Source organism: Crinia signifera, chromosome 4 (genome assembly GCF_055691185.1).
Source record: "Crinia signifera chromosome 4, ASM5569118v1, whole genome shotgun sequence".
Lineage (NCBI taxonomy): Eukaryota > Metazoa > Chordata > Amphibia > Anura > Myobatrachidae > Crinia > Crinia signifera.
The window spans coordinates 307,208,219-307,229,820 of NC_139220.1; the positions used below are offsets into that span (position 1 = coordinate 307,208,219).

Sequence of the window (21,602 nt, forward strand, 5' to 3'; positions counted from 1 at the left end):
ACCTGTACTGCCGTGGACACCGGGGGGACAAAGTGGTCACCGAGGGACCATCGGGGCACCACCAGGGGACAGGTAAGTATGTTTAAAAAAAAATATTCCAAAATCCGGTAAAAATCCCTTATCCAGAATGCTTGTGGTCCCGAGCATGTCGGATAAGGGATAATCAACCTGTATTATAATACATAATATAATTACCTCTGGAGATTCTTCCTCTCTCTTACTCCTCCGTCCTCCCAGCTCTCCAACCAGTAACTGATCCAGCAGCTCCTCCATCAGCTCCCAGTGGCCTGATACAGCCTATTTATAGTCTCTCCTCCCCATCTCTCCCCAGTAGTTCCCAGGATGCCCTGCAGGAATTCTTACACTGAGAGGTGACATGTAAATTAGGGTTATATAACATTAGTGTATAGTCATTCACCACAGCAGCTCCTCCTGCCCAGTTCCTTGTCTTGTAAATGAGGTGTAAATATTCCTAAAGTCACTTACTACAATGGGAAATGCTAATTACACCCTGGCAGGGTAACACCTTGTATAGTAATTAGATCACAGCAGCCTCTGGCATCCTGTTATGTCACCAAAGGGACCTTTTGTTTTAGGAGTCACCTATTGTCCAGGCAGAGAGTCAGCAGAAAGTCCCGTCCTGCATATCACAACAGGAACCTCCCAATGATTTAATGCTAAACTATACTCTAAATAGACACATATACAAAACCTGATAAAAAAATAATTTTAAAATGAAGACACTGCTGCCTATAATGTTGTTTATTGCTGAATGTATTTGTGAGTCTTATGAAAGGTTCATAATGAACATTAACTAATCTTTTGTGGTCGTTATCAGCTCATCAAAAAATTATTATTATCCTTTATTTATATGGCGCCACAAGGGTTCCACAGCGCCCAATTACAGAGTACACATTATAAATGACTAAAGGCTGCCATACATCTACAGATCCATTGTCAGATTGGGCTGGTTGGAACAAAATCCTGGTAATATTTGAATGGCAGTTTTTGGCAGTTTTCCAGCAATTCAAAGCAAATGGTCAGATGTAATTTGCTCTCATCCATTGACAGGATTTTGTTCCAACCAGCCCAATCTGACAATCGATCTGTAGATGTATAGGCACCTTTACAGTTGAGGATAATACAGGACAAATACAGGGTAAATGAACATCAGCCAATTACTGCAACATCAGTATCCAGGTGGCAGCAAACAGCATGCTTTGGTGCAGTGGAAGACTACCGATGTAAGAAAGGATAACCACATGAGGTAAGAGGTCCCTGCTCGTGAGAGCTTACATTCTAAAGAGGGGGGGCAAACAGACAGGGGTGACATAAGAGGGGTAGATAGGGCGAGGAACAGAAGGTTAGAAGGACAGTTTGTTGGGTTTGGTGAAGAAGTGGGTCTTAAGAGCCCGTTTGAAGTTCTGTATAGAAGTGGAGAGTCTGAGGGGGAGAGGTAGAGTATTCCAGAGTAAGGGAGCAGCACGTGAAAAATCTTGGAGGTAGGAGTGGGAGGAGGGAATAAGTCGTCAGAAAAGCCGACAGGTGTTAGCCGAGCGAAGGAGACTATTGGGAGTGTAAAGGGATATAAGGTCAGAGATGTAATGGGAGAGGAGTGGGTGAGGGCTTTATAAGTGAGTGTGAGAAGTTTGAATTGAATTCTGAAAGGGAAGGGAAGCCAGTGAAGGGCTTATAGAAGAGGGTAGGTGGAGGTAGAGCATTTGGCGAGGAAGATGAGTCGGGCTGCAGCATTGAGGATAGATTGGAGACAGGCATTTGTCAGGGATACCAGTTAGGAGGAGATTTGCAGTAGTCCAGCCTGGATATGATCAGTTAGTGGAAAATGGTCTTAGTGGAATCCTGAGTGAGAAAAGGTCTAATTCTGGAAAGGTTTTTGAGATGAAGATGGCAGGTTTGTGAGAGATGCTGAATATGTGGTGTGAAGGCGAGAAAGGAGTCAAGGATTACTCCAAGACCGCGTACTTGAGAGCTTGAGGTGATAGTCGTGCCAATAATAGATAATGAGATTGTGAGATGTGAGGTTGTGCGGGAGGGTGCCTCCGTTCCTGCCTCCGTTCCCCTCCATTCCTACTTATCCTATTGTATTTCGTTCGTCCACCCACCTATTTTTAGTATGTTAACTCATATGAGCAGGGCCCTCCTTCCTCACGTACTCACCCTACCTCATTACCTCACCGGTGCTCCTGTCCTGTTCTTCCCTTCCTCTACTTCATCTTCAGTCTCCTTGACAATTTTGACACCTACTTCTGAACTGATGCTGATTTTAGTTCTACCAGCTATACCCCTATTTATACTGTATCTTTCAACACACCCTGTACGTTACCTTGTCATTTGTTTTTTTTGTTTGCTATGTACGGCGCTGCGGACACTTTGCGGCGCCTTATAAATAAACGTACTACTACTAGGGTGGGAAGATGATCATCTCAGTCTTGGACATGTTAAGTTTGAGAAAGCGCTGGGACATCCAGGAATAGTTAGCAGAGAGACAGGTGGATATACGAGTGAGGAGAGCGGGGGAAAGGTCAGGGGAGGAAAGGTAGATTTGTGTATCATCAGCATAGAGATGATATTGGAAGTCAAAAGAACTAATGAGGTCACCTAAAGAGGATGTAGAGAGAGAAAAAAGGAGAGGACCAAGAACAGAACCTTGTGGGATACCAACGGTTAGTGGAAGTGGGGGGAGGTAGTGTCATGCGAGGAGACCAAGAAGGAACGATCAAAGAGGTACTACAGCCAGGAGAGAGCAGTATCATGCAGACCAATGGAGTGAAGGATTTGGAGAAGGAGAGGGTGGTCCACAGTGTCAAAAGCAGCAGAGAGGGCAAGAAGAATAAGCAGAGTAGTGGCCCTTAGATTTGGCAGCATGAAACATAACAGTAATGTCAGCATTGGCGGCGGTGCGCACCCACACTGTGCAACACTGAAACTTCTCCATCGGACACCTAGTGGCCCTGATGTGCAAAACACTAGAACCCCCCATAGGGAGATGAGCAGCACTAGCCTATGAATATATAGGAGATAGATAGACAGAAACAATTGTATTCACTACTTAAATTCTCAACTGTATTTCACTTAAAGTACTATTAGTTTCCAAAATATTGCAGCAGTGACTCACCTAAAATATATGAGCATTGCTTTGCATTATTGGATATAATATCGCACAGGTGAATTAATATCCAAACTTATGTTTCATCCTAAAAATTCAAAATGATAATACAACTCAAGCTCTGACGTTTTAACCCAAGTTCAACTCTCAAAACTATCAACACAATAATAAATTAAAAAATATGAAAATACATCACAGCGCTGAGTTCTTGTTTCAGAGAATACTGGACATATAAATAATTATTTCCACAAAATGTTAAAAGGTCTGTGTGTTCTCTAAAGAATAAGAAAAAACCACATAACAAAGTGCTTTTTTTTTCTTTTGAAAAGTCAATAAGAAGTCTTAAAAGATAAAAAAAGGTAAAAAAAAGAAACCATAAAAACATATAAAGTCAATAAAATATCCCCAAAAAGTCAATTGGCAAAAATACTTGTTTTAAGCAAGCTTTGCTAGAACCCAGCATAGAGCTGACCACTATAATCCGGGGGGCACAGCAGGACAGAGGAGGAGAATACAGGTAGCTGTAGTGGCAGTGAGGTCCCCGGGAAGCAGACAACATCCCCATAAAATAACACCGGTCCTGCTGATGGGAGTTTATACGTTTTTTATGGTTTATGTTTTAATCATTGTCACATTGGCAGATAGGTGAAGCTGCAGCATTACCCCACTCCCATGCACAAAACCTTTAGCTATATAAAAAAAACACCCCCCTTTAATACGGTCCTGAATGCAGGATAAGACTGACTGATTGCTTTAGTGTTATGCTGCTTTCCTACTGCAGACCAGTTTAAAGTACTGGTAATCTTAAATGGTATTTAAAACGGTATTAGCATTCCCACTGCAGCAGATTACCGTTTTAAATACCATTTAAGTACCATTCCCATTGCAGTGAACCGTGTATAATGTAGAGTGCCTAACCCCCCCCCCCCCTTCCCCCAGTGTAAAGCGTGCCTAATCCACCCCCCCCCCAGTGTAAATAGTGCCTAACCCCCGTACCTGCCCTGTGCCCCCACCTCCCCTCCCCTTGTACTTACCTGTGGGCAGTGGGGAGGCAGCGGGGGTCATTGCAGGGTCAATGCAGGATACAGGCAGTCCCAGTGCCTGATGAGACCTAGTAGTTCTCACTTTGCGCATATGTAATGAGTGCACGTGCATACTAATGAGCCACTCATTACATATGCGCATATGTAATTAGCGGCTCATTAGTATGCACGTGCACACATTACACATGCACAAAGTGCGAACTACTAGGTTTCATCAGGCACTGGGACTGCCTGGAGGCTAAATAACGTTTAAGAGGCATTCCCACTGCCTCTTAAACGTTATTTAACCGTGTAGGACTCTGCTTTGAAAACGGGTTGAAATACCGTTTAACTTTAAACGGTATTTCAACTCTGGCGCTTTCCCACTGCAGCCTTAAACGGTATTTTGCCCTCAAAAATCGGCAATATACCGTTTTAAGGCTGCAGTGGGAAAGGGGCATTACAGAGAGAAGGGTATTTCACAGCATTGGTCTGCAGGCTAGTGTATATTCTAAAGATAAACATTGCTGCCTTATCAGTCAAGGACAGAGGAAACGGCAACAATTTATTCACAATTGTAGTTAGAAGTATTTGAGAAGCCAACGGAGAGGGAGGGAGGAGATTGATTTTAAAAGCTTTTGAAGCTGCACTACAATCCACTTTAATAGAAGTGTAGCCTGAAAACAAGGTTCAGCAGGACTAAATATAAAGGCTAATTATCTGTTCTATAGCCAGATATTGGGAAGTAATGAAATAAAAGGGCTCCAGAGAGAACAGTTGTATACCTCTCTCCATCACCAGGAGACCCTGGTGTTAATTCTGTGAGCAGACATGTCGCCCAGACCAGGCAGAAAGAACAGAGGAGCAGAAAGAAGAAACTATTTTCTCTGTTCTAGTTGGCTTTAAATAGTAATAGAAACAGTTATGCTGGGTACACACCAGGACGACTAGGGCCCGATCCCCACAATCTAGATCCAATTCCGATCAATTGGATGTAGATTGTGTGCTGATTGGGCCCTTTTCTGACCTGGTGTGGACCGATACCGATCCGATGCGCGATCCCGCGGGTCGGTCGGTCGTTATTGAGATCCTACCTGCTGCAGGTAGGATCTCAATGACGACCATACAGCCGGGTGTGGGTCGCCATTGGATCGGACCCGCTCACGGTGCACATCGTGAGCGGGTCGTGCCCCCCCGCGTCACCGTGAGCGGGTCGTCCTGGTGTGTACCCTACATTACTATACAGAGAGACTATTCTATAAAAGTTAGGCACAAAACAACTTCAGCCGAAGTACAGTATAAAAAGGAAAGGATTCGGTGGGACTGCATATAATAAAAAAAAGAAAAGCGAAAGTTACAGGGCAAGTGGTCATTTCCTGTTTCGTGTCTCAGTGGGTTGGGATCGTTTGGTCTACAGCAAGACATAGTTAGGTCGACATGGGGAACGGTCGACATGGATTAAGGTAGACACTAGCATTAGGTCGACAGTCAAAAGGTCGACATGGGGTTGTCACTGTTTTTTTTACCCAAATGCCGACACAGTCAACATGGACACAAATTCCAATGCACAGCATTGCTTGCATCACTCACCATGCTTCGGGCACGGTGCCTCGCTGTGCTCGGCACACTATTTTATTCTCCCGCAACGCTCTAGTGGATGGTAGAGCATGAAATACCGCCTGTCAGCACATGTCAGCTAAAATAAATCAGTGAAAAACCCCATGTCTACCTTTTGACTGTCAACCTAGACCCTGTTGACCGGATTCAGTATTAAATTCCGGCGGTCGGGATCCCGGCGTTCAAAATCCCGACCCCGGAATCCCGACCGCCGAAATCCCGACAAGGGGGGTAACGTGGGTCGCCCCCCCTTGCGGGCTCGCTGCGCTCGCCACGCAGCGGGCCCGGTGCCTCACTACGCTCGGCACAGTAATTTATTTTCCCTCCGGGGGGTGTCGTGGACACCCCCGGAGGGAGAAAGTGTCAGGATTTCGGCGGTCGGGATCCTGACCGCCGGGATTTACACTGCATCCCTGTTGACCTAATGCTTGTGTCGACCTAAACCTATGTCGACCAACTTGCTGTAGACCAAATTACCAAATCCCGTCTCAGTGTGAACCGGTGTGAGTGAAATTCCCTGGTGTAATGCCCTGGTAATTTCACACAGGTTTTTTGGCAGTGTGAACAGGCGAGACCCAGGTTTTTCTCACAAGATGCAAAATAGCAAGCTCATAGCATTGCTCAAAGCTGCTTTTTATACAGCCAATCAAAGCTGCTCTTATATTCCACACACTTGTTGGCAGGCAGACCAGGGGAAGCTGTATGAACGGGGCAGACACGGGAATTTCCCGGGTCTAAGGTGCAGTATGTCTGTGAGCTGAGATGCTCTGTGCCCCGCCAAAAACTCGGCAACAAAAACCTTACAGGGGCGGCAATGAGAACGTGGTATTAGGAGTTCTCTCTAAATAACTTACCAGCGTAAGGATCAGTCCAGCTGTAGTAGTAGCAATATTGGATACCTGAAAGACAAAGGAGAGGTATATTACTTAAAAGATCCATATTTATTTTACTACAAAAGAGAGAAAGAGAAAGAGAGAGAGAAAGAGAGAGAGAAAGAGAGAGAGAGAAAGAGAGAGCGAAAGAGAGAGAGAAAGAGAGAGAGAAAGAGAGAGAGACAGACTTTCAGGATCAAAATGCATGCATTGTCATAAAGAAAGTTATGTGCACAGAAACGGACTATTTAGGTAAGTTCTTCTAAAGTTAAATTGCGCAATATCTTATATTGATACTGTATATATTGCAGTAGCGTTCCTTCTTAACCATACATTACGTTCTAGCTCAAGGCTAGAAGAACAGAGAGAAATACTCTGTAGCAGTTTAATAAAAAATAAATGTTGTGTCAAGTTGTATTAGAAGGCAAAGATGATAAATGTTATTGTACGAAGCAATTTTATGTTTTACCCAGTAAAAGATAGAAAGAAGAGCGTGTTACTACTTACCTGTTCAGTGCGTCACTGCGGAAATCCAGTTATTAAAGTTATTCCTGTAACCAATGCATATAGTGCTTATGAGTGACAATGAATACAACTACTCGGAACCATAGATACAGTATCCATAATCACATACAGCTAATCATAATTAACCTTAACCACCTATATAAACTAACGCAGATGAACCAGAACATATATAATTACTGAAAACAGGATAAGGGTAGTACAGTATATCACTGGGGCAATGAGGTGCCAACAACTCCAAGCACTGTATCCACTGTGCCTCACACCTCAATAACATCGACCCACGATCCCCACCAAGTAACGATGGCTGGACCTGGACAATCATACGGTATCTTAGTGTTCATTCTAGCACCCGCTATCTTTGATAACCCATGCAGTTCCTCTGCCCTGTCTGGGGTGTCACTGTCTGCTGTAGTGATTCTAGCACAGTGTGGTCTGTAGATCAGCAATGATATGCAAACCAGACATGTGCTAGAAAAACCACAGCAGACAGCGACACCCCAGGCAGGGAAGAGGAACTGCATGGGTTTTCAAAGATGGCGGGTGCTAGAATGAACACTATTTAATCTAATATTGGCTAAGCTGTGTCTGGCCTCCAAAATGTGACTCATCCTTTATTTAAACTTGCAGGTAGTTTTACCTATATAGGTTAGGAAGATGGTATGTTTCCCATAGCAACAGAACCATGTATTAAGTCTATAATGCTATCTGTCTCTCTGTCTCTGCTGCACAATATTCAATCACTTATAGTTTACCAGAACAGATAAACATTTTTCTCTCCCACTTTCCTTTGGACTTATCTTTTCAATCCATAATATTTATATATAATAGACACTTTATACCCCTTTCACATCGCACTTTTAAAACGGTATATTGCCGTTTTTTTTCCATTTTAAAACGTTTAAGGCTGCAATGTGAAAGTGCCAGAGTTGATTTACCGTTTAAAGTTAACCGGTATTTCAACACGGTTAAAAAGCAGAGTCCTACACGTTTTTAAAGCTGTTTTTTGGGCAGTTTGAACAGCTCTATTTCAATGGCTTTAAACGTGTCCCTTGGGGGTTAAACGGGTTGAATGTTTGAATGGTATTAAATGATTTTTAAAACGGTTTTCACCTGCAATGTGAAAGGTCTCAAGGCTCTGACCCGTTTTAAAGTCCCATTTAAGAATACCGTGTCATTAACCATTTCTGCAATGTGAAAGCAGTATTATAGGATTACCTTTCATGTTTACATACAAATCTGTAACCTAGACAACAGCATCCCTCAATAGACATTGGTGAGTTGACACATCACACAACACTTAGTCCCTTTTCCCTTACCTGCCATTCAATGCAGCAAAAAAAAAAAGGCCTGGTCACATGACCCGCAGGGCCTATCATGACTCCCCTTAGACATTATGTCATGATAGGCCAGACTGCACAAGTGACATAGCAGATGGAGATAGGCTGACCCGACACCGCCATGTCAGTTTCCTGATCGGCATACGGGCATTGGGGTACCTAGCACTGCCATGTCACTGGCTGATCCTTCCATGACCACGTCACTAATGTGTGCTCGGGGATAAGCAGTGGCCTATGATTGGTGGATAGAGCACAGCAGACCATTAATACATAGCCCCATACCTCCCACATCCTGCCGACCTCTGACTGCTCCCAGCTACCCAATCTTCATTCTGGCCGGCAGGTAACCTTCTCCCTTCTCGCCTTGTTACTGTTTTCCAATGGTATTGTAACCCTGAGCATTCAATCTCTACATAGACAAATTGGCCTGTCTGCTACTTATTCCATGTGCCCAATATTGCAATATGGCATTTGCCATGTGAGGGGCAGCAGCACATTCCTCCTTGTATCAGCTGTGACCATGCGCCCTTAATCTCACATAACAGGGCCCATCTACAGGCGGTCAGGAAAGCCATATATGCAGTGTGGTTCAGTCTCGCTCACTCATCTACTGGACAGTGCTTTTGTTCCTGGTGTTCGCTTGAGAACTGGATCAGGCCGAGAAATCGGCCCAAATTGCAAGTGTCAGATCAGATCCGATGCACTGTGCGCATCGGAGTCGGAGGTCAGGCGGGCTGCACATAAGATAAATAGCTCCTGCATCCGATATATTTTGGTAGCAGGTGGAATTGAAAAATCCTATTCAAAAGTCTGAGCGGCCGCTGATTGGCTGAGATGCCTTGCCACAATTTTAGCATTCCCTAATAGCAAAAGTGTGGCAAGGCATGATGGGACTTGTAGTTTCACAACAGCTGGAGGGCCATAGTTTGGACATGCCTGCCCTAGAGGATATTTATAGGATATCACTCAGAAGCTCCTTACTGAGTGATCTCTGTAACGTATCTTCTAATGTGTATGGGGCTGCATACGATCACGGATTTCTCCCTTGATTATAATTACATTTTTGCAGTGATCTTAATAAACCTACAGCTGAGAACGGTCAGTTACAATCGTGATCATTAGAAAGTTATTGTTATCTCCAGATTTATTGATATGTGGTCTGACGCCGCCCATACACGGAGCAATTAACGGGTGCGATGCGACGCCGGCTCCCACGCACTCACATCGCACAGCACAAAAAGTATGTGCTGAATGTTTTTTTTCTTAACTAGATTGTGTGGCATTTAGATTAAAATGCACGGTGGCATCGCACTGTGTATGGGCGGCAATAGGTGTTAACTGGACTCTGGTGCAAAAAATATTCTATTTGAAATATCATCCTGAGAAATTGTGATCACATATGGTTCTCTATGGACTTGTTCAGATATAGGGGTGTATTCAATGCCAAAAAGGGGAGCAGTGCGCCCTCAGTATTTAAATAAAAACCCTGCACTCGCCGTCATAGCCCGCCCTCAGTATTCAACCCCCACCCTCCCCCCGGACTTGCTGTTTCTACCTCGCGATTTCTAAAAAGCAAGGTGGAAAAGGAAAGTGCGGCCGTGGAAATGGCAGGGCTCGACTATTTGCTGCAGCCTCGCTGCATTAGATGCCAACCTTGCCATTTGGGGGAAAGACAGTGAGGATTCCCACTGAATCCCCGTAGAATAGGACGAGCGTCCGGTAAGTGGGTTAAACAGCGAGGATGGCTTGTTTTCTGCAATCTTTGCCAAAAACAAGCCAACCTCGCCATAAAAAACCCTCGCCGGCCGCAATAGTGTACCCTATAGAGCAGTGATGGCTAACCTTACTACACATCCCAGCATGCCCTGCATCAGTTTTAGCATGGACAATTAGTAAAACTGTAGCAGGGCATGCTGGGATGTGTAGTTCAACAACAGCTGGAGTGTCAAGGTTAGCCATCACTGCCATAGAGTATATTTATAAAGGCAAAAAAAAATATTTAAAGCCATGTGTATTCAACTTCATGTATCAAGGGTAGCAGCACTTTTCCTCAGGACATAAGGCAGAGTCCATGGTTGTCCTATGCAAAGTCCATGGTAAGTGCAGCCTGCAGTGTGTAAATATATCAAGATACAGTAATACAGTTTAAATACTTTAGCCTAACCTTGTGCATTAGGGATGGAGTCCTGGCAGCACGCTGCAACACAAACTGGGGACTTCCTGATCACGTGATGACGCCTCTCTGATGTCATCCTGTAGTTCTGGAATCATCCCTCTGTACTACAACTACGGGTGCCCAGATATTCCAAACCTTTAAAACCATAACAAAACACAGCAAACAATATGAAACAGTGACTACACATTACAGATAAGACAAGTGCTAGGGTATACTAAATAGAGCAATTTCACAAAAGGAGATATATTCTTATAAAAAAAAAAATATATATATATATATATATATATATATATATATATATATATATATATATATATATATATATAAAGGGAAGGAAGCGCTTGATAGTGCAATATTATTTTTGATAAAAAGATTTATTTCTTTAAAACTACACATTTATTTATTTATAGCTTCTTATATAGCGCAGCAGATTCCGTTGCGCTTTACAATAGTAGACAGCATACCCTCCAACATCTGAAGGGCCAAAATCGGTACACACGGAGAAAGGGGGCGTGACCACAAGTAAAGGGGGCATGGTCACCCACTTTCCGGGCATTTCAAATAAAAAGTGAGCGCTTATAATATAAATATTTAAATATTACATCTCCACACTTCTCTTGACTCTTATCCATCGTGACGCACCTGCTGAAGGCTGCAGCTCATGTCACATGGTGGCTTGGTTGGCTGCTGGCATATTAAAATATTAAAATAAAGGTACTCTTTACCTAGCACGGCGCCCACGATTTTGATCGTGGGCATCGCAGGTAAAAAAAAAGGCCATTGAATGCACTAAAAATCGGGTGCGACGCGACCGACGCGATGCCCGCGATTTCCCATAGGGATCAATGTTAAATTTCTCAATTGACCCGATTTTACTGTTCAATGCCTCAATGGACCCGATTTTTCCATAGGAAACAATGTTAAATGGCCCACAGAGGCCAAATAGCCACCCTGAAGTGTGAAATGGCCCCCACAATTGTTAACGCCACCCCACGATCAACGTCAACCCGAAGCGTGGCGAGCGCAGCGAGCCCGCGAGGGGCGACGGTACGCGTCCTACGACCTTTTCATACCCCCACTATCCACGTCGGCGTGGAGTTGAGAATAGAATAGTGTGGCGAGCGCAGCGAGCCACCGAGCCCGAAGCGTGGAGAGCAGACGCGGATACCTTCACAGGTAAACGCGTCCCTTCGCGGGCTTCACAGGTATCCGCGTCCCCTCGCTCGCCACGCTTCGGGCTCGGTGGCTCGCTGCGCTCGCCACACTATTCTATTCTCAACTCCACGCCGACGTGGATAGTGGGGGTATGAAAAGGTCGTAGGACGCGTACCGCCGCCCCTCGCGGGCTCGCTGCGCTCGCAACGCTTCGGCACTATCAAGCGCTTCCTTCCATTTCTGCCTTTAGATTTCCCTTAGTCCTGCTTGGATCCAGGACTCACCAAAGGATGGAAGCAGCGGTCTAAGGAGGTTGCTGAGAGACCTAGTGCCAGATACTTGGACTTTTTTTTTTTGGCACCTAATACAAAGTACAGGTATCCACATATGTGCAAAATACTGTGATTTAAAACAACTGGGTGAATCAGCTAGCGCTCACCTAAATCTTTGTGGAAAAAATAAATATATATATATATGTGTGTGTGTGTGTGTGTGTGTGTGTGTGTGTGTGTGTGTGTGTGTGTGTGTGTGTGTGTGTATGTATGTATGTACAGTATGTATGTATGTGTATATACGGCATTGACCGCCACACACTAAGTCCCTGAGTGACGCCTCGTTCTTTCTGTCCATATTTGGTGGAGTCCCCACCTAGGAAGGCACCTGGGCATTATCTTATCTGAATACGGGGAGTGCCGGACATCTGCACTACATATACACTATATATGTATGTATGTATGGCCTAACAAAGGGCGCCGCCTACTCACACTGCTCACATGAGGCCACACCCACATCTGTGGGCATGAATAGACGCATGCGCACAGCGTCTATTCACGAGTGACAGGGGGGACTCCCAACTGTCCCCGCCACAGGACACTGACGACCCTGCGGAAAGTGGGACAGTTGGGAGGTATGAGATAAATAGTGCTTTGATAGGAAAATAGGTTCAGGAACTGTGGGCAGGGCAGAAGTGTGCAGTGATGTGGTTGGAGCTAACAAAGGGGTAGGGTTACCACCTTTGTGTTGAGAGATTTCCGGACAGTGACCACCCTTTGACACACCCACTGCCCACCCACTAGTGTGAGAATGTATTTCAGGGACATTGTAAAGGAGGCACCAGAATTGGTGTGACCTTGGGAAGGCACTTAGAAGCGTGGAATTGTACTACTACATCTGAGAGGAGCATCATAAAATCAGGGCTCCTCTAGGAATCGTGGGGCCCGGGACTGACCTTAAGTCCGCCCTCCCCGCCAGCAACAACCCCCCCCCCTCCTCCTGTCACTGTGGGAAGCTGCCCGGGGCCCTGCTTTCTAAGTGATTTTCGTCGTGTGTCACCATGTAGTAATCGCCATCTTTTTATCTTTTTATGGTGAACTGGAATGTGAACTTTTAAAATAAAGTTTTTTTTTTTTAAATTTGGTGTAAAAAAATCATGAATTTTATTTTGTGAAGGGGCATACTATTTTTATTCATGTGCTTACAGCACATGAATATATATTTAATTTAAAAAATATATATATTTTTTTTACACATAACAGCCAGCAGGGGGCCGGGATCCGCTCATTAGATATTCATATATTCACTGCTCCCGATCATTACATATGCACATAGTGCAAGCGGCTACCTACCCAGTCCCTTGCTAGTTCTCCCGGGGGGGGGCGCTTGTGCTGCCTGAGTCCCGGGTAACCCTCTACCCCCCCACATACATTCTGGGGCAGGCAAGGAGACTTCCATCTCCCTGCCTGCCACCATCCCCCAGCTACCTGCGGCGTCCGCCGAAGGGGTTAGGAATTGTTGCCAGGGGCAGCGAGCTCCTGCGGCATTGAATACGGTGACAGCAAGGGCTGGTAGCGAAGGCTCCAGCCCTCCGGAACATGCGACTGTGCAGCGAATCCTAAACAGGATTCGCTGCACATGCCGATTATTGTCATTGAATAGTGCCCACAGGGATCATTGTGCCTTATAATAACCAATGCAGGGAAATTATATTATTGATTCCAATTGAATGTATGTATCTTGTATTTTTTTTTCCTCCCATAAATGTAACCTCTGTTACATTTGTGCTTTAGGTGACATGAGGGAGATTGCTAGACCTTTCAGGGAGAGAGGGAGATTAATACTATTTCAGGGAGTCTCCTGCAGAACACAGGAGGGTAGGCAACTAGATACCGTATCTAGTTTAAAAATCTAGAAATGTTCTTTTTGTATACATCCCTAATGGTTTATCTGGGGGAATATTTGTTTAACCATGTCACGTATACTTTTTCCTCTTTTTGTAACTTATACCCCTTTTCCACTAGCAGCCCGACCCAGCATAAACCTGGGAGGGTGATGTCATCGGGAGGCGGGGCTGTGGCAGCGCGGCTTTTACATTGCAGTGAACAGAACACCCGGGTTACACGTTTGCACTGCCTCTGGAACCAGAAGGTCCAACCCAGGTCACTAGCCGAATTGGGGTCCCGGTCATTCTACCTAGGATTTTGCCAAGGGAAGAATTTCCACTAGCAAAAATCCCAGATCGAAGCGCATCTCCACGCAAAATCACTGGATTAACTTTGCTAGTGGAAAATGGGTATAAGAAGAGGTTTGATGTTTTTAAAAGCAGGTAGCTCTTTATCTCCTAAAACACTAGGCCAACGTGCCTGCACTGCTCATGGTAGAGCTATGCTGGTCGTTGTGTATTCCGTAACAAACGTTATTTTGTTACCTAATGCTTTTTTTGTTTCTCTATCAACAATGAGGATCGAGGGATGGTTAAAACTACCTGCTTATTTTTGCAAAGTAATGTGTAGTCATATCCAATCTCTAAAAATGTTTTTTTTATGATGGAGTGTAGAACCTCCCGTAGCTTAGAGACATCACTTGTATTGCTTGCAGCTCTAAGCATTTGTGATCGTGGTAGCATTGACATGATGGATACCGCTGTGCAGCAGTGTGTTACGGTCTGTTATTTTACTTTATAATCAGGGGTGGGCTGGGTCCGGGGGCAGGGTGCCAGGTGCCCCCTGGTCCGCTTTATCACTGAGTGGTGTGGGCCACCTTTTACAGCAAAAGGCCCCTGGTGGTCCAGCATATTGTCATTGCGCAGCCGTGGCTGCATTGCAACTTTGACTGTCTGCGGCAGCCGCGGTCATGTCTGTGGTATTTCTCCTGTCAGTCCTATAGGGCTACGGATATCTTGTAGGTCCTAACTTATCTACAAGGCGAACTGCCGCGCCTAGGCGGCCATATCACAGTCAGTGCAGGGAGCTGTGCTTGTGTGTGGCTGTGTGTGTGCTCAGCTCAGTGTGGACCCAGGGTGGTGCCAATTACGCTACGTAAGTTCTGTAGCGTAAGCTGTGGCCGCAAAGATGAGGAAGTACCCCAAAAATCCTATATGTAAGCTCTCTCTTTCTCTAGCACTCTCACTACACTGATCTTTGGGGGTCATGTACAATAGTCCTGATGTGCGTCAGCCGATAAATATGGCTGGATATCGCGATTAATGACCAATGGTCATTATCACAATATCCAATCAGCTGTTATTTTTATTGGCTTGTAAAAGATCTGAGATCGGGCAAAACCACATGGGATTGGTGATTATGTAAATTCTCACAAGCAGGGCACTCGTCCCTCATATGCTTTTGTTTATTTTAATTAAACCATCTTCTACTCCGTGCTCCCTTCACCCTTCAACGCAAACAAATCCTGTGGTTTTATGCCACCATAATGCTTCTTTCAACATTGTCTGCTGATGCAGCTATGGCTAAATACCCTGTTCTTGACCTATACTGTCAAACTGTAAGTTACTGTTTTCTTGTTTTGCTTACGTGTTTATACTCTGTAACTGGGCGCTGTGGATCCCTTGTGGCGCGATATAAATAAAGGATAATAATCCCATATGTTATCACGGCTCCTGGCAGCATATTTTACAATGTAAAAGTTGTAAAAATGAAGTATCTTGGGGATAATTAACTCCAGGCCTTTTTTTTTCTTAATATATAGTTATTTTACTAAAAAACCTCCATTTAAGGATGTGCTGTAATGGGGCCTACACACGTAGCGATGTACGGGTATTTTCTAAGCGATCTGACTTAATTTGAATTGCACGCTTAGAAAATGCATCGCTATATGTGTGTAGGGGCCACAACAGAAGTGGTGCGCAGCCCCACGTGTCGCTGTCGCCTGGCAATTAAGATCCAGCATGCTAGATGAATCTCGTTAGATTGCCTGTCAGGGCCAGTGTTCACACCGGAGGACACTGGCCCTGACAGATCGCTCAGCACACAGCACTGTGCAGCGCTGCAAAATCGCTCTGCATAATATCTACGTGTGTAGGCCCATTTATTTATGGGTCAGTGCTCTGGACTTGCCCCCCCCCAGGCTAAAAGTTGCCAGTCCCTGTATATAATGCAGTACTGATCTGGTCTTCACTGAAGGAAATATTGATATCCAGGTACTGTATCTGCATCTTTTGCATATGATGGTTGAATTTAATTGGACCAGGGCTGTCATTACATGGTAGTAAAAGTAAACATTCCCCCGGATAAACCATTATACAAAAAGAAATGGGCTGCTATAAATGTCTCCCATGTGTGACATGTGGGTTTATAGACCCGGGGACATATTTTAAACATCCAAGTATGGGTTACAAAAACAATATGAACCATGCATTGACAGGCACCTCACAATTTATTGTATACATATATGCCCAAGCGTGCTATATTACAGTGTGTTGGCCAAACCATCCGCACTTTTTGTGAGAGGATGGCTTTACATAGCTCGGTGACCAGAGCAGGCTTGGCAGGCATGGATGTCGACCAGCTGGTAGCACAGCACTTTAAAATCTGTGTACACCTGTTGTCTAGTTTAAAATACAAAAACCATTGGCCACGTACCAATATCAGCCAGGGGTGTAGACCGACAAAAGGCTCTAAATCAAAAATAACTTTTTGGGATTTTAAATCTAGACACTGTGGGACAGATTTATTAAGCTCGGTGAAGTGATAAACTGTCTGGTTTTTATCACCGGCCAATCAGCTCCTACCTGTCATTTTTCATACCAAGCCTGTAGCTTCACAGGTAGGAGCTGATTGGTCGGTGATAAAAACCAGACAGTTTATCACTTCACCGAGCTTAATAAATCTACCCCAGTATCTTCTAGGGCATAACGAAGAAATTGCTTGGAATACATTTTTATAATGTAAATTTTTATAATGGCATATTTAAGCTCCGACCCAGAGTAACATTATAAACAGGTTATTTGTAACTATAAAAGTTCAAGATTTACATTGTGGCTCAGTGTAGACTCATAATTTAAAAGTATTTATATATATACTGTACATACACCATACCTCCCAACATTTGAAAGTCGGAAAGAGGGACTGTGCGCCGGAGGGTGTGAGGTTTATGACCTATGTGGGTGTGTCTTGGAACAACCACTAGGCATGTCTTACAGTGGGTGCTCTACTGTAGTGTATATAAATATAAATAAATACAGTCTTTCCACAGTGGATATAGCATTTTATATTGTGCGAGTCAGTGTAGTAATCAGTACCAGACGAGAAGCCCTAATGCACAGCCAACCTCAACACACACGAACATAGCAGCAGAGCCCAGTCCCGGGAAAGTGAAACTAAGAGGCTTGCTGTCAATCACTGCAAGCGGACAGGGCTGAGCGGCACGTCAGCATTGCACGTCATATGGGGGCACGGCCAAAGCGGTCCGAGCCGCTAGAGCCTTATGCTGTCTCTCCGGAGAGATCGAAATGTGTGTGCATGCGCGCTACATGCAATAGCCGCAGCTCCTATATAACAGGTCGGCAGTGATAGAGCTACACCCCCAACTACCCCCCCATCTGCCGCGGGACCCTGCCGGCTGCAGGCGGGACGTGGGAAAGACCCCAGAAAACTGGACATTCCTATGGAAATCGTGACAGTTAAGATACTCTTCATTGAACATTTATTTTGTCTTTAATCATACAGTACTTATATTTAATTATATTTACTATTTGTCACATTGCACTAGGAAGAATACCCTAGTGCAGTGGTTCCCAATCTGTGTGCCGTGGGGGGACTTGCAGCGGTGCCCTGGGTTGATGGCCCAGACCAATTTAAGTTATTTATGTCCAATATAATAGTCAAATTAAGGACAAACAAGTAAATTTTGTCCATAACCACATAACCGATACTAAGGATGCAATGTAACACAATTTATTTAACTTAATATTTGTTTCTGACTTTGTCAATGAGATACCTTTTAGCCTAGGGGTGCCGCGAAAACATTTCTGATGCTTTGGGGTGCCGTGATTCTAAAAAGTTTGGGAACCCCTGCCCTAGCATTTGTCTCATATGTATTGTAGAGACAAGAGATAAATACATGGGTGATAAAGAGAGATAAACGTCCAGCCAATCAGATCCTTACTGACTTTTTTTCAAACACAGCCTGTAACATGGCAGTTAGCAGGTGATTGGCTGGACGTTTATCTCTCCTTATCACCCTTGCATTTATCTCTTGTTAATGCTTAATACATCAGCCCTTCTGTTTTATATAGTTTGCTGTGCTTTGTCATGTTTTTACAGGTTTGTAATATCTGGGCAACCGTAGTTATAATACAGACAGGCATCGTCACATGATCAGGAAGTCCCCATGGCAGGATTGATAATTCCGCTTATAACAAGGGGCTTGTTTTTTTCCCAAGTAGCTTGTTTTCTTCTGGGTACTTGTGTATTATCACGGCTCCCGTCGCATCGCATACCACTAATTAAGGTATGCGATGGCATGCGATGGGACCCAATTTGAGTCTTTCCCCGGGCTGAGTATACAATTTTTATATCGCGTCGCATCGCATTCCATTATAATGGTATGCGATGCAATGTGACGCGATCATGTCCGATTTGGGCTTATTCCCATGTTAAATGCCCCCCCAGACCCGATTTTTAAATGTATACCCACCCTGATGGGTAATGAATATGTTAAATGCCCCCCCCGCATACAGGCGCCCCTCGCGGGCTCGCTGCGCTCGCCACGCTTCCGGTTGGCGTTGATAGTGGGGTGGCGTTAACAATGGGGGTGCATTTCACATAGTAATTACCCATAAGGGTGGGTGTACAATGAAAAATCGGGTCTGGGGGGGGGGGCATTTAACATAGGAATCAGGCATCTGGGTGCCTGTACAATTAAAAATCTGGTCCAATCGCGATCATATCGCATGCGATGCGATGCAACCGATTTATGGATGGTACAATGCCCTACGATGGAAATCGTGGGCGCCGTGATAATACACAAGTACCTTTTTCTGCTTGTTGCGGGTAGCTTGTTTTTGGGCTTGTTGCCTTGTTCACAGGCCCAGCCACGGATTGGACACTGCGGAACAGAGCTGGCCTAACAATAACAAAAAAAGATGGGAGAAATGGGTTCTTTAAATGTGGCAAAAATCGATGTACGATGTGCCAATACATACCAAGAAGAATCAACTCAGTCACATTACCCATTACAGATGAAACGTATGTGATACTTCACTAGGTTTAGCAGGTAAGTATAATATTTTTCGGTAAGTATTCTCTTCTTTACAGGTTATTTTCAATTCCACTCCGAAGGCATAATACACATGGAGATTAAATACTCCCATAAGAGTTTAACAATTAATTTGCAAACAAACATATAATACACTTATCAAGTGAATAAAATAATTCAATAGATAATGACAACTCAAATTTTATTGAACCGGAACTGGAAGGATAATGCACTGCTTTCGCTCTCTTTCCTTGAGCAGGTTCCTATAATTAAACAGGTTATACAACCCTACCTTCCTTTGCTATAACCAGTCAATATAGTTATCGCTTCATGCATAAATGAAGCTCAGCTGTCTCACTTTCTGTAATACCCTCTGAACTGAAGCAATGTCTGACAGAAATGATCATGTCACTTTCATGAGGGATGCCCTGTATATTGTCTCACGTGCAGTATACAAATAACCAAAGCTTTTCTTTCCCCTTGAGAAGTGCCTGAAGAGTATTACACTGAAAATGGAGCCTAGGTTCACCAGCTCCCCTGGGTGCAAACTTAGAATAATGTCCAGTATAATGCTTTTATATAGTAGCTGGGTACAGTGGAAGCATATATAGTGCTGGATTGTACTGTGATTATTTCCTCCCACTTAAACTGTAACTTTACTCAAGAGTCACTAGGCAGTTCCCTGTGTGTGTAGAGTAATGGATGCCGTCCCCTTTGCCAAATAGGGGTAGATGGGGCTGGACTCAAGGCAGAAAACACCACAGACTCCGCCTAAGGCCATCCCAGGGATGATGTGTCACCGACTGTTAGGGCTCTGGGAGTCTCCCCGTCACCCCCTAACTCCGTTGCCTCTGACTGGAGTTGACGGACTCATGCAGAGCTAGGCTTCACCTCTAATAGCCGCGTTCGAAGGAGCCAGTTAGTCCAGCTCCAACCCCGATGCCACCAGGTCTTATGTGTGACAAGGCATCCATCAAGGTCGGGAGATAGCAAGGGGACAAGCTGACTAAAACCCCTGCAAGGGACGGGGAGATCCCAAAAACCTAAGGGAGTAACAATACTCAATAGATGGTACACCAATACAATAGTACACACCGGTAACCAAGATGGAACAATACACAGTGTGGGTGAAACAATGAGATGGAATATAACAATACTGACGCAACAATGCGTAGGTGATGGAATATAACAAATACAGGCGCAACAATGCGTAAGTGATGGAATATATGTGAACTTGTGCACAATAGAAAGCACTGCAGGGTTGCCCCTGCCTTATCTGGGAGACGACAGATCCACAGATGAAGGCTTCTAAAGTGCAGCGCAGAGCAGGAATCCACTGAGACTAGGACGCAACACGGATGCCAGGAACACGAATAGCAGAGAGCAGACTGGAATCAAGCACGCTGACAGGCAGGGTCCGGAACCAGGAACACACCACAACTTAGCAGGAAGCGGAGTAGGATGCTATAACCTGCGTCTGTTCCCAGCAGACGCCGGCTATTTATTTGAATTGCCCACCCACTGGCTGATTACGTCAGGCCACTAGAGATGACGAGTCTGAAGCCCAGGAATGCTGCCTGCCAATGTCCCTGAGACTTTCTGAATGCCTCGCTTCCGCCGCCCATCCCTGGCTTCAGGGTGCGGTGGCTAACACCGACTGACCTCCCCTTCCCTATGCGTCTCCTCAGCCTTCGCTGTGCTGCTGCACAGTCTCTGGGCACACCGATCAGATGTCCCCACCGAACACTGGGGATCATCAGGGAGGACTCAACTGTAAGAGGTAAGCACTGTCCCTCAGAGCGCTCCAGTGTGAACTCCATTTTGCGCGCTCTCCTCTCTCCTTCTCTCTCCTCAGAGACTCTCCATCTTCCCCTCACAGACTGCACTGCCCAACTGTTGCTCACTCTCAACTGTCATCTCCTGACACTGGTCATGTGACCAACTCCTGACCTCTTAAACAGTTGCAGAGGCTGCTGGGAATTGTTCATCACTGTAAACAAATTCACAATAGCATACTTCATCATGACACACATTGTATAGCAGGTTATTACACGTATAACTTACAATCTTTCATGAACTGCAACTCAATCGACATCATTTCTCTTTTAAAGTGCGGGTGCAATCTTCCATATATCGGACGTACCATTAGACCTCTCCACGTCCGATTTATGGAACACAGACGAAACATACTAAATCATAACAATTTGCATAGTGTACCCAGACACTTTAGTCAATTCCATAAAAGCGACCCCTCAACTTTGACAATCATGGGTTTGGAAA

The 21,602-nt window shown here is 44.8% G+C and overlaps 1 protein-coding gene across 1 annotated transcript in view; it reads right to left on the bottom strand.

The window, feature by feature from the left end:
- LOC146075782 (uncharacterized) overlaps positions 1-7,216 on the bottom strand; it is a 31,592-nt gene extending 24,376 nt beyond the window's left edge. Inside the window, exons 1-2 of the mRNA XM_083185371.1 lie at positions 7,146-7,216; positions 6,621-6,665 (exon numbers count right to left, since the gene is read on the bottom strand). The gene's annotated coding sequence lies outside the window, so the exon portion shown is untranslated. The remainder of the gene's footprint in view (positions 1-6,620; positions 6,666-7,145) is intronic.
- Between the last annotated feature and the right edge of the window lie 14,386 nt (positions 7,217-21,602).